The sequence below is a fragment of the Bradysia coprophila genome, chromosome II (assembly GCF_014529535.1).
Source record: "Bradysia coprophila strain Holo2 chromosome II, BU_Bcop_v1, whole genome shotgun sequence".
NCBI classification, from domain to species: domain Eukaryota; kingdom Metazoa; phylum Arthropoda; class Insecta; order Diptera; family Sciaridae; genus Bradysia; species Bradysia coprophila.
The window spans coordinates 5,455,275-5,467,972 of NC_050735.1; the positions used below are offsets into that span (position 1 = coordinate 5,455,275).

The following is a 12,698-nucleotide window of genomic DNA, read 5'->3' on the forward strand; positions in this document are numbered from 1 at the left end:
GTTTTTATTTTTTGATACATTTCTTTTGGTTAGCTTTTGGTTTAGTATTTTTTTGGGGTTTGTGACTTGAATCTTTATTTTTATTGTTCCATCAATTATTAGGATTGTTTGTACGTGTTTTCATTAAAGTCATTTGCAATTCTACTACTTCACTTTCTTCATTCTTGATGGTGTTCCTCGAAACATCATCCTAACCAATGAACTCTTATTTCGTTATTGCAACCAAAAACGTTTTGAGTGCAACTCCAATTAGACAGTGAAGCGGACATGTTAATCGTTTTTTTTTTACTTTAATTTGTGTAAACGAAAAATCAAAGAGAAACGCAATGACACACTTTTCACAATGTGTTAACATTTTCAGCTGGCGCATTTTCAATACACTTTTTCGTAAATAGAATTCAGCTTGATTTCCCTTCGACTGATTTACAAAGTAGAATTTTCACTATTCACACAATCTAACACATAGGATACATAACAACACCGCACATATATCCATAGCATATAAGTTTTTCAGTTAATGAACGCTGGGTATAAATATATAGATTCTTCGATGTGAAGACGAAGAAAAAAGAAACTCTCGTCTATATCCAAAGAATGTGTAACAACATTGTAGCTTTTAATCTCGAGCTATTTTAATATTCCGAATCAAATTGAGCTATCAGCTGTTGTTTTCAAATCATTAGACGGAAAATTTATGTTAAAAACATTGATGCTGAGTGGCACATGTATATTGTGCGTACAAATTAGATGTGAACGTGTGCAATGCACGAAATTTTTTGAATTTGATCCCGAGAAAAACTTGTCAGAATTAAATTATAATTTTCCGAATGCGAAACGATTCTGAACATTTCTTTTTTATCGCTTGAAATTAAAATAAATTTTTTTGTGGTAAATTTTCATGTTTAGTTAGTCTGACCACCCGGTATGATAGGAATGCATAAATTCAAAAATACTTTATAAATTGTGGCACTGTACCCAGAGAATGTGTGACTAATTAACACACTAGAAGTAAATATTCAGGAATGTGTCCCTGTTAAAATATTTTCCGATTTAAATTTGGCCGAAAATATCCTTAAAGCACAGAAGCATAAAATAATAATTAGTATGTGGACATGCGGAGAGAACATTTTTGGAATACCCCTAAATCTACCAGCGAGAAAAACGAAACTATTTCTGTAACCATTACTCAAGTCTCAGCGCACAGTAATGTCATAACTTTCTCAACTATTAATAACCCATGTTTACTCCAATTATTTTTATGTTCATCGTGTCATAAGTACTAGAAATAACACAATTTGGCATCAAACATTTGACGTAAAACGTGTGTTCCAAACAGTTTGCGTATCGTTGGTCGTAAATCGTAATTATTATAGAAGATGATGTGAGATGCATGTAAAAATGTTTTAAATTTAAATTTAATATTTCGCGAAATTTTCCTCATCTTTTCCGACCTATCTTAGCCATTTAACGGTTGTAAATGCGGAGAATTATGTTATTTTCTTTGCATTTAACATACGTAACGTACAAACAGAAGGTGCATCAATCATCATTATAATATGTGTAAGATCGGTCGAAATTATCGCCTATACAAATTTAATATTGTTCAAGCAATTAATACCGAGTGAATTGAAAATAAATATATGGCAGCGAGAAGCGAGCGAGAGACAGAGAGGAGGATGCAAAAAAAAAAATTCTCATTTTTAATTTTCATGATTTAGACCGATGGAATTCGCAATTTCGTTTGTAAACAATAAAAGCTGTTGGGGGTTAGGAATTTTGTTTTTCTCACATTTTTTGGCTGGAATGTTTAGGAATTGCAAGAAATTATTTTGATTTTGTTTAATTGCTGTTCAAGGTCTATTTTGAGAGGGTCAATACTTTGTGCGAAATTGTATCGAAATAGCATTTGATGGGGGTGTGTCTGTTTGGAATTATTTGGAGTAATCTTTTTTCTGAGAATGTAAATTTTCGCGTGAGTCATTAAATTAGGCACTGCTACGAAGGCCCATTGAAACTTATGACAAATAATTAAAGTTTTCATGCATTGTTCGAGGAATGTGTCTTTGATGAATTTGATAGCAGCTCTTCTCATCGGTAAGGCAACAACCAATTCACCTTCAGACTCAAAACAAAATACTTTCTCCTTGCTATTGAAACAGAAAAATTTCGACTAAATATATATGCCAGAGGACAATAATCTTGTAGGACCATTCGCAATCGAAAAATCGTTGAAAATTTCGTTTTCATCAGTAACTTTAAATTAATGTGGTAACACTTGTCAAAGATTTAGAACCAAACTTAGTTTAGAAAGTAAGACTTCAGAGACAGATAAGAAACCCAACGATTGAATAATAATTTCCGTCAATTGATTGGTTGTAATAAACCAATGTCCTACAGTATTTTGAATTCCTATATAGTGGCCTATTATTGGTAAATTGATTTCAAATTTGCAAATAATTAACCGAAATTACTTTTCGGTAAGTTTTCTGTAAATTTCGGTAAACTTTAGTAAGGTATTAAGGTATTGATCACAAAGTAACTAATAAATCTTTAAAAAAAATCGTTGAAAAGCTTGTTGTGCCGGCCAACTCGAATTTTCGCATTTTAACGCGATAAATTCGATGAAAATTATTTTGAATTAAAACGTTTTGTCGATTGGTATTTTGTATATTTATCTGTCTAGAACGATAATCTCGAGCTTATCCCTCTAGGGAGTTTTTTTTTATCTCGATATATCTGTTCTCGACAGATAAAATATGATATGCACCTATTGCCAAACTGTTATTTTGACGTGTAGGCATTATGGCCCACGCCTTCGGCTAGGGCAATAATGTCCTACACGTTAAAATACCAATTTTGGCAACAGGTGCATAATATATATTATTCGGTTTGACTTTCTGCTTCATTTTGAACGCATATAAATTGAGAAACTACCACACATTGTCGTCCCTGATGAGTTCCCCAATGTGTTTGTCTTCACTTTACATTTCACGGGAATTGTAAACATGAACTCCGAAGTTTTTGAATTTAGCGGAGCGAAATGGTGTCTTTAGGTACTCTAGGAATAACGTTTCTTGGAAAGACTTATTTTCGTCGTCTTTTAAAGTTTACTTTCAGCTGATTTAGTCTAATAGCCGTGCGCTGTGGGTGAATTCTACTGTTGCATTTAGTCCGTTGCCAAATTGTAACGTTAAAAAGCCAATCTGCATATGTCAGATTCACGGACATTTGCAAGAAGATATGTCAGCCTTTGTCCCTAATATGGTGTTTCTGTTCATGGTGTATTTTTCGATTATCATTTGAAACCAATACCTTCATTCTCACACCAAATTAGTTTCTACACGATATGTTACAGCCGACATATATTAAACACATGGTTTACTCTTGTTAGAGCCTAGGTATCATACATAAATTGCAAAGAACAATAATGTTTTTCGTATCAGGTTAGTGTATCAGGAACATGGGATAGGCTTCAAACTGTGGCCTGGTGAGTGAAACAAAATGCCGTGGATCGAATTGAGATTTGTAAGTTCAAAGTCTTATGGAACTTCCATAAGATTTTGAATTTTTAAGTGTCAATTTGCAGACGTCCTTCAAGAAAATGAACTACTAATCCGGAATCAGGAACGAAAACTGTACTAAGCTTTTTAATGCCACAGACTCCGTGTCACTTTCAGTGAGCTTGTCGTGTAATATTCGTTCCATTCGAGAATGGTCTCAATTACCTACGGTAATAGTTGAACGTTTCATTAAATTTATTGCTAATCGAAATATTTTGTCAATGCGGGCATATAATTTCTCTTATAACTTTTCAGCGTTATTTTATCTAAAAATAAATTGTCAACGAGAGACAATAAAAATCACTGACAACATAAATCATTATTGATTTTATGTTAATTAGACAACTGGTTTTATGATCCTACGAAATAATTCTAACAAATTGAAAATATAATTTAACACCTACGAACACACTCAAGATAGTAATACCAAAAATCAAACTGCAATTCTTATGGTATATACTTTAGCTTATTAGACTTCGTGACAACAATCAATCTTCCATTTGAGTTCGAGTTAACACAACGCGAATGAAATTTGTATAACTTTTCGGCTCGTTAAATTGCTAGCAAATCCATTCACTTAGTTCTTCAGGTTTGATTAATTTTAATTAGGAAAGACATAAAAGTGACAAAATGTTGGTAAAAATAGAAAAATTCTAATTTTCGTTACCAGTTACCATAATAAGTTTGATTGACTCAATTCTCCACTTACAAATTTTTCGAAATCTATGAATTTTCATCGAAAAAGTCACCTTGACCAGATATAATTAATAAATAATTGGAATATTCAACACACAATTCGATGAGATCGACTGGCTCAGTACAAGTTCAAATACCCACTGATAAGACCAAAATAATCCTCAACAAATTCAACTGTTTTCGAGCCGGCCCAAAAATAATATCGAACACTAATTATATCAAGAATTTACGCACATAAACACACTTGTTTCGAAGAAACGTACGTATTTATTTACCTCAAAATGGGAAATACTTTCGAAAATATACTCAAAATCCATTCCGTTTTCCAAATGAAAATCAATCAATCGACTTCGATACACTGATGGTATCTCTTTCCAACGGCAGTGTTTTGCGCCTTCCTATTTTTAATTCTTCCGTTCGACGTCGAATTGAAGATTAGCGCGAAACAGCAAAGATTTTCCCCCAAACCAAAATAAGTAAAAATATATTTTTTGTATTTGTTTATTGTACTTGGTGTTCCCGAAATACAATCAAAACAACCTGAATCATCATCACGTTAGTATAGTAATCTCATCTAAAGCGATGTACAAACACAATCATTTTTATACAAAACTTTGCTAAATTTAGCGAGTCATTAAAGTTTCTTATTTTACTTTTAATTACGTTTTATAATTAAACTTATTCACAATAAGAAATGAGAAAATTGATATTGAGTGGGCTGGTTAAGGCATCATCTCCACCGATCGCCCATCTCTCTACTACAGCCAGATCATAATATTATTTACACACAAAACATCCAAAAATCAACATCGTTGAACTCTAAATGATGTGCAAATGATATGAATAGAAATTCTTTTTTTAATTTTTTTTTAAAGATTTTGATAGTGTTGTTTGAACACGAGAGAAAACGCTATATACGACGAGTAGGATAAGGAGGTAATAAAATGCCGATTCTATACAGTATAAAAGAACAAAAATGTAATCCAACTAATTTGTACGTGCGTACGTCGCTGCATGATTAAATCATCCAAAAATACCTGCATGGCATATGATTCGGCATCATCATCTGAGTTTAGTTTTTTTCTTCTTATTTAAAAAAAATATTTTGTTTATTGCGAAGAATTAGAGAAGAGAGTGGTGTGTAGTCAAAACCAAAAATAAACCGTTCGACCGTGCGGCCTAAAAATAAAACAATTTTCTTCGACGATTTTTTTTTCAGTAAAATTTTTCTAATTTTAACATTACGTCGATCTGAAAATACTTTTTTTTTTATCTATCGCACGGATGATGGGCGTAAGAAATTGTTATTTTACTTAAACAAACCAAATTAAGAAATTGACGAAATGTAAGAACATTTTGCGTATCATTTGATGGAATTAAAATGTCCGTAAACGGTATCAGAAGATACGGGCGTTCATTCACCAAAGGCTTGACGAAGGTGTCATTCAATACGTTTCTATTAAAGGTGTTGAGAGCTATAATCGGGTAGCTGGAGGGTGATAGCATTCTATTACCAACATTTCAAGTAACATAAACAATCAGGTGTCGTCAGTATTTTCCTCAGTTGATTTGTACTTCTGTAAGCAATCGTACGCCTCAACCAAGGGTATATCAAGTCTATATTAAAACAAACAAGGTAGGAGCATAGGCATAGGTGCATCAAAATTGAAACGAAGCTAGAAAACGAATGCAATTGATTATGAAATTTAGAACAATCAAATACCTGCCGAGCAACTTCATTATGAATTTAGAAGGGCTATCGTTAACAAATGGAAATCTTCTTTGAGATAATTATCCTTTGAGGCATAATGATAAGTGCTATTCGCACATTGATTGCTCGACTATCCGAAGTATTTCAAAATGACTGTTTGCACAATGTGCGAATATCCAAAGTATAAAAAACGACTATTCGAACAATGTACGAATAGCCAATGCATTATAAAGTGACCTACTCGCACAATGTGATATAAAATATCAACAAAACACAAGAGATACTAATGGTCGTCATACTGTAAAATCGCATAAACTGTTGCCCACAAAAAAAAAATCCTTCCAAAAGCAACATCACCATTTCATCAATACCAAAATTTATTTACTAATCTGGCTACACAGCTAAATCTATGAAGCGAGAGTGTACGTCTAACGTGACGTAAATTGCGTAAATAATAATACAGTCAGAATAGTTAGAAAAAAAAACCGAAGCAACAATCCATTAAGTACTACTATATGGTATGTTCCGTCATATCTTAATTTATAAATGAAAAAATATATATTTCATGCGATGTGATAGTCTATTTTTATCTAACCGTATGTACTGAGAGTATTTTTAGATATCATTTATATATAGACCATCCATCGACAAGGAAATTTGGATATTGACGTTGGCGAAAAAAGTAAATCGACACGTTGCGGTTACACCTATTGACGCGCATCATATTTTTAACACTTGTGAATAAACTTTATCCATTTACACACTTAACGTTGCTAATTTCCTGGCATATCATGATAACGACTGTTTTGAACTGATGATGTGATGAGTGTCAATATCGTACGTCTGATTTTTCATGAAAGAGAAAGAGTGGAAATTATTCATGAGAACCAATCGGAAAGACCGAGAAAAAATCGAGAAAGAACATAAAGGTTGAGAGGGATTCTTTTGAAAAACAGCCTACCGAAATCGGACGCATTTTCTATTGGAATTTTTTATATGTGCCTAGAAAGGACTTCGACCCTAGTGGCCAAAACCACTTTCAAAAAAATTCTTCGAAGTTTGTGTGGCTGGTCAAAGGTGAGCAAAAACCGAAAAGTTGCAATTTTCTTACAAAAATTGCTTCAGTTACACGAGCCGTACAGGGTCGTGTGGGGTGTCATTAGAAAGGTAATCACATGTACTATTGAGCCGAATAGGGTCTTATTGGGTTTAGAATTCATCCACACTGAAATATGTGCAGATAAAGTTTTTAACCGAAGACGTACACTGTTCTTACTGAAATTTCTCGAGGTACACAAAATGTACATGGTCGTGTGGGGTATCATTTGAAAGGTAATTTTATGTGCTTTTGAGCCAAATAGAGACTAATGTGGTTTGGATACATATGCGATGAAAAAGAAGTTGAAATGTTTAAGTGTCCATACTTCATCATAGATGCATCCAAACCACATTAGTCTCTATTTGGCTCAAAAGCACATAAAATTACCTTTCAAATGATACCCCACACGACCATGTACATTTTGTGTACCTTGAGAAATTTCAGTAAGAACAGTGTGCGTGTTCGGTTAAAAACTTTATCTGCACGTATTTCAGTGTGGATGAATTCTAAACCCAATAAGACCCTATTCGGCTCAATAGTACATGTGATTACCTTTCTAATGACACCCCACACGACCCTGTACGGCTCGTGTAACTGGAGCAATTTTTGTAAGAAAATTGCAACTTTTCGGTTTTTGCTCACCTTTGACCAGCCACACAAACTTCGAAGAATTTTTTTGAAAGTGGTTTTGGCCACTAGGGTCGAAGTCCTTTCTAGGCACATATAAAAAATTCCAATAGAAAATGCGTCCGATTTCGGTAGGCTGTTTTTCAAAAGAATCCCTCTGAAGGAAGCCTCACCAGCTGCACTCTTGAAACGGCGGTCATTGTTAAGCGTTTCTTATCCGTATTACGGAATTCATTTTTATGAGAAGAGTAGGTAATGTTAACGAGAGTTTGGAAAGTCGAGAATGAATCATTATGTTCAAGGACTTAGAAGCCAGCAGTTATAAATAGGCTGTCAAAATGTCTCTTTTCGTTTATGAATTGCAGATTTTGTTGTACATTAAAGGCTTCAATTAAAATGCAACAGTCAGATTTATTCATTATGCAAAACAACAACAACAACAACACCGCAACAAGAACAAAAAGAAACTGAAAAAGACGACACCTTAAAATCACTACCACTTCAAGCTAATTTGGTCAGGTTAAGTTGACGTGCTTTCATAAAAATGATTTTGAGACAAATACATTAAATGAATTTCACTCTTCCCATCATCACAAAGAACCACTTTCCCGACAAGAGGATGCCTGAAAAGCATTCATAAATATTTGTCGTCGTGTATTTTACCATTAAATTGTTTAACAAAAAGTCTCTTAAACACAACTTTGCTATTCATTCGTTAAAACATCTATGAATACTTAATGATGTACGTACATTATGTGATATACGTTCTATTGTGCCGGTAACCACCATCACCCCAAACACGGAAAATGTGTTGTATACGGAAAATTCGTATGACGTCATTTCATTCATAAAATGAGCTTATCGGGTAGAAAATAAAATGGCTGCTCCCAATGGCAATTTAATGACGATTTCAACGTGACATGTAACGTTATCGGAATCATTGTACATTGTGAGTAGCTGCTCTTTTTGTATACATGGGAATTGAAGTGTCGCACACATTGTTAGTAAATAGACACCCACCCGTTTTGTGTATTACGTAAAAAAAAAACAGTCGTAGCTTTGCGCTTTCATCAAAACAATACTCTCGACATGGTTCAGGGGAATGTCTATCAATGAAAATACTTCGCACATGTGTACTGTACCAATCAGGTGGATAGAAGGGATACAAACACACTCAAATGTGATTTTCACTTTTACCCTTAAGGTTTTGTTTGTATTAGACTTGGTGTTATGAATGAAATTCTTGAACGTAAGGAAAAAGAAACGAACGAGATGGATCTATTCTAGCTGTTTGACATTTAAATGACATTTGGAGTTTATTTTCAACAGAGTAAAATTACCATGGAGCGTATACTGTACGAGTTGATAAAGGTCAAGGTGCTATGTGATTTTTATCCCCTGGGCATCAGTTGTTATTTAAATAAAATTTTAATGTTTCTTTTTGATGTTTCAAATTTTTTGTATCGATGCCTTGTAAAGAATAAGGTTCAGAGTTCATTTCATGGTAAATATGATTGTTAAAATGGTTAAACTAAGTAAAGTAGTAAAAAAGGTTTAAGAAAATGTTTCGCAATCGTCTACAATTTTCCATGGGGACAATAGAACTTACAATATCGTTGGCAATGCCATAAAATATACGATGGATGGTAGTATTGTCACCCTCTCTTGTTAAAATAAACTCTTGACCAATTAATATAATTGCGTTGAAATTTGCTGACTATTTTAAGATTTTTTTTAGCTGTTGATTGGTTTTTCTTCCTACGTTATCCGGATTTCTTTCCTGTTTACATGTACCGTTGGGAGTATCAATTATCACGATTGCTATCGATTTTTTTTTATACCTATAGACTTTGCTATCAAAATTGCGAGATTAAATGTTTTATGTGTATAACCGTCTTATAAGACTCATTTACCAACCAACCACACAAATGTGCTCAAATCACCGATTATACCTACCCACTATTAGATGGCACACGAACGAAATTAAAATTTCGAAAACAAAAATATCGTCACGACATTTTAAACATTATTTTCTATTATAGAAAATTTTGCGGCGGCGTTTTAATTGACTTTCAACAAATTATAAAAAAAAAATTGGTTGTTTGCTGGCCACTCATTTTAAGAGTTATTCGAATAAAGCGTTGAAGAAATTGTTCTCACACCCTCGCCTTTATGTTTCTTTAACTGAAAATGCAAACGATTCGGGCGGCTTGAGGCACGCGTCCAACTTGGCAGGTTATTTGACACGTGTGGGCATGTATACGAAAACAAATTAAAGCATTTTTTTGTGTGCCTTATAATTATTTTAGATAATTTGTCTTTTACTAAGTGATTGAAGACGATGTCTGTATGTAGGTATCTAGGTATGTATGTATACATCATGAGGTCAATGTTTTCTATTGCAACTTGCAGATGATGCACCAAAAATAGTTATTTATGCAATTCCAACGCAAAACTTTTACATGCATTGTTTCGATGGCATAATGTTGTACTTTTTATCACTAGACAAAAAGAACTTTCATAGAACCTTTTGTCGCTAAAAAAGTGAACCAACATGCCAATACATGAAAAGTGATTTTTTGTCACACGATGTACGTATAAAACTCACTATACTTGTTTCTTAACTTCACAACTAGTCTCAGAAACAACCACTTTTCACAACTTGTTGCATAAATACTATTATTCCACTGAGTGGTGAACAAATGTTTTCGCAACAAGTGATGAAAAGTAGGACTTTCCTTTGCTTTTATTGCGAAAAACGTTGTATACAACTCGATGATAAATGCTTTTTTAGGCACTAGATGTGTAGATCGTCACTCGAGGCTGAAGGCCGAGTGTGACAATACACATCGTATTTGGAAATTTTTTACATGAGAATTGTACACCAGAATCGTAAAGCTTAGGTCCTCCACATTCATAATAAGTAATAATTTATTCAAATAAATGCATTAGTGAGGTCAGAGCACTCATCAAAGTTCACCGAGGCTACATCGACTTTGAGAAATTTTCCGGAAGTCATATTTTCGGCCGTTTATCTTCAAATTTTATTGAAGGTAATATTTGTCCCAGGAATACTCGACATCAGCTTTCTAACGAACCCATACACGCCCATGTCCTCGCCACCTTACGGATATGAAATCCGGACTACGAAACTCCATTTTTCTACTTTTGGCCACTTACAACCAGCTAGGTATGGAAGATCAAAAATATCTGAGACTGGTTTTGGGGCCTAGGCACCAAGGCCTAACTAGGCATATATAAAAAAGTCCCGGAATAAATAGTGCCGATTTCAGTCAGACGAAATTCAAAAGAATTCATCAAAATTTACATTGAATATTAGTTCTATTCCGTCTTCTTCTCCGTCGCACATCCCAAATTATTGTAACAACGTTAGGGATTACTATCAGTGAAAGCTCTTTGAGTTGAAATGAAAATTAAATTAAATTGGAAATATTGACTGCACTGTAAGTAGTCACCGAGGCATCCACTAAACATTGAAGTCGTTCTATCGGCATGAACTTTTCGCTTTTTAATCTCAAAGCTTTGTAAAACTTTTACAGTAAAAGTTCCGTCGGCATTTTTTTACACTCCAACTTATTTTAACCTCAACATTTTGTGTTTAACGTATCACCTCAGCCTGCTAACGATTTATGAGTCCCATTGGCTTGTGTACAATCGGCACAATTTACTGCTGCTCAACCGAAAAAAAAAACAATATTCGTACTCAAAATACAAAGTATTTTAAAATGAAATGAAGAAAGTGCCAAGGTAAGAAAATCATTTAAATTAAATGTAAACTCCGTAAAATTAAACAATATTTTCGTCCGATAATAAAATCGAAAAATTTATGCATTCAAACAAAAACACAGAGTCACTTAATTTCATGAACCCTATTTATAAACCTCGAACAAGATTCCTGCTGAATGCATAAATTTTATTAAATTTACCCAACGGAAAATAATGACTGCAATTTAGTTGTATTAAATTGTTATACGGAATATCTGACAGTTGAGTGCACACGGGATTTGCTAAATTGTCGCTATGAAGAGAGACGTGTGATTAAGATGAAAGTTTTGCTTTTATTTTTTCTTACAAAAAAAAAAAATCTTCGTTTTCTTAACTTTGCATTTTATAATTAAGCATTTAGCGTGTTAAATGAATGATATTTTATTCTGATAATATAAATATTCTGTGCCACCATTGCTTAAATTTAAGAAAAAAAAATGTTTTTCTTGCTGGTGAATTTGTTTGTCAGCAGAGGTCATCCAATGAAAATAATAAATTTCGGTTTTTGAATGAAAGCCAAATGGCCTGCGATTGTATTTGTAATAGCCTCTACCGAACATTAGAATTAAATTGCTTCTGTTACATCGATTAGGATGAGTGGAAATTATTATTTCTCAGTTACCTTTAGTTGTTAGCTAAAGATTATTAATCGCATGAACTAATGTTGGGGACACGTACCAATAATTATGTGCTAAACTTAGCCTCACCGAAGATATTTTAATTTGACTTCCATTTGAGAGAAAATGGTGTGGTATTGTACAACAGTGCTATCAAAGTTGTGAGTAGCCTGATTTTCTTTATATTTACGTACTAGTTCGTAAAAGTGACGTTTGTAATATTCCAGGGCCTATTTTTGGAAATTTATTTGGAAATTTGTATCAAAATTTCTAAAAAAATTCCAAAAATTGCGAAAGTTCCAAAGTCGAATATTTTCATAATTATGAACGGTTTTGGTATTTTCTGAGCTCAACCTTGCGTTTTAGCTGGTTTTCAATGTTTTTGTTTGGTTCTTGACACACTCTTCGAAATATAATGGCATCGAGCAGGATTAATTTGAGCAAGAATCAAATAAAAACTTTGAGAACCGGCTAAAATGCAAGAGTAAACTCAGCAAATGCCAAAATTATAAAAATATTCGACTTTTGAACTTTCGCAATTTTTGGAAATTTCCAAAATAGGCCCTGTAATATTCACATGGTTTCTCACTCTTTCGACTTCG

The 12,698-nt window shown here is 33.5% G+C and overlaps 1 protein-coding gene across 4 annotated transcripts in view; it reads right to left on the bottom strand.

Annotated features, from left to right (window-relative positions):
• The window catches only part of LOC119068732 (probable serine/threonine-protein kinase yakA), a 44,755-nt gene that overhangs the window by 15,086 nt on the left and 16,971 nt on the right, over window positions 1-12,698 (bottom strand). Inside the window, exon 1 of one of the 4 annotated variants that reach the window (XM_037172459.1) lies at window positions 4,532-4,551. The exons of the other annotated variants lie outside the window; for them this stretch is intronic. The gene's annotated coding sequence lies outside the window, so the exon portion shown is untranslated. Of the gene's footprint in view, window positions 1-4,531; window positions 4,552-12,698 lie in introns of those variants that run through there. 4 annotated transcript variants of the gene reach the window in all.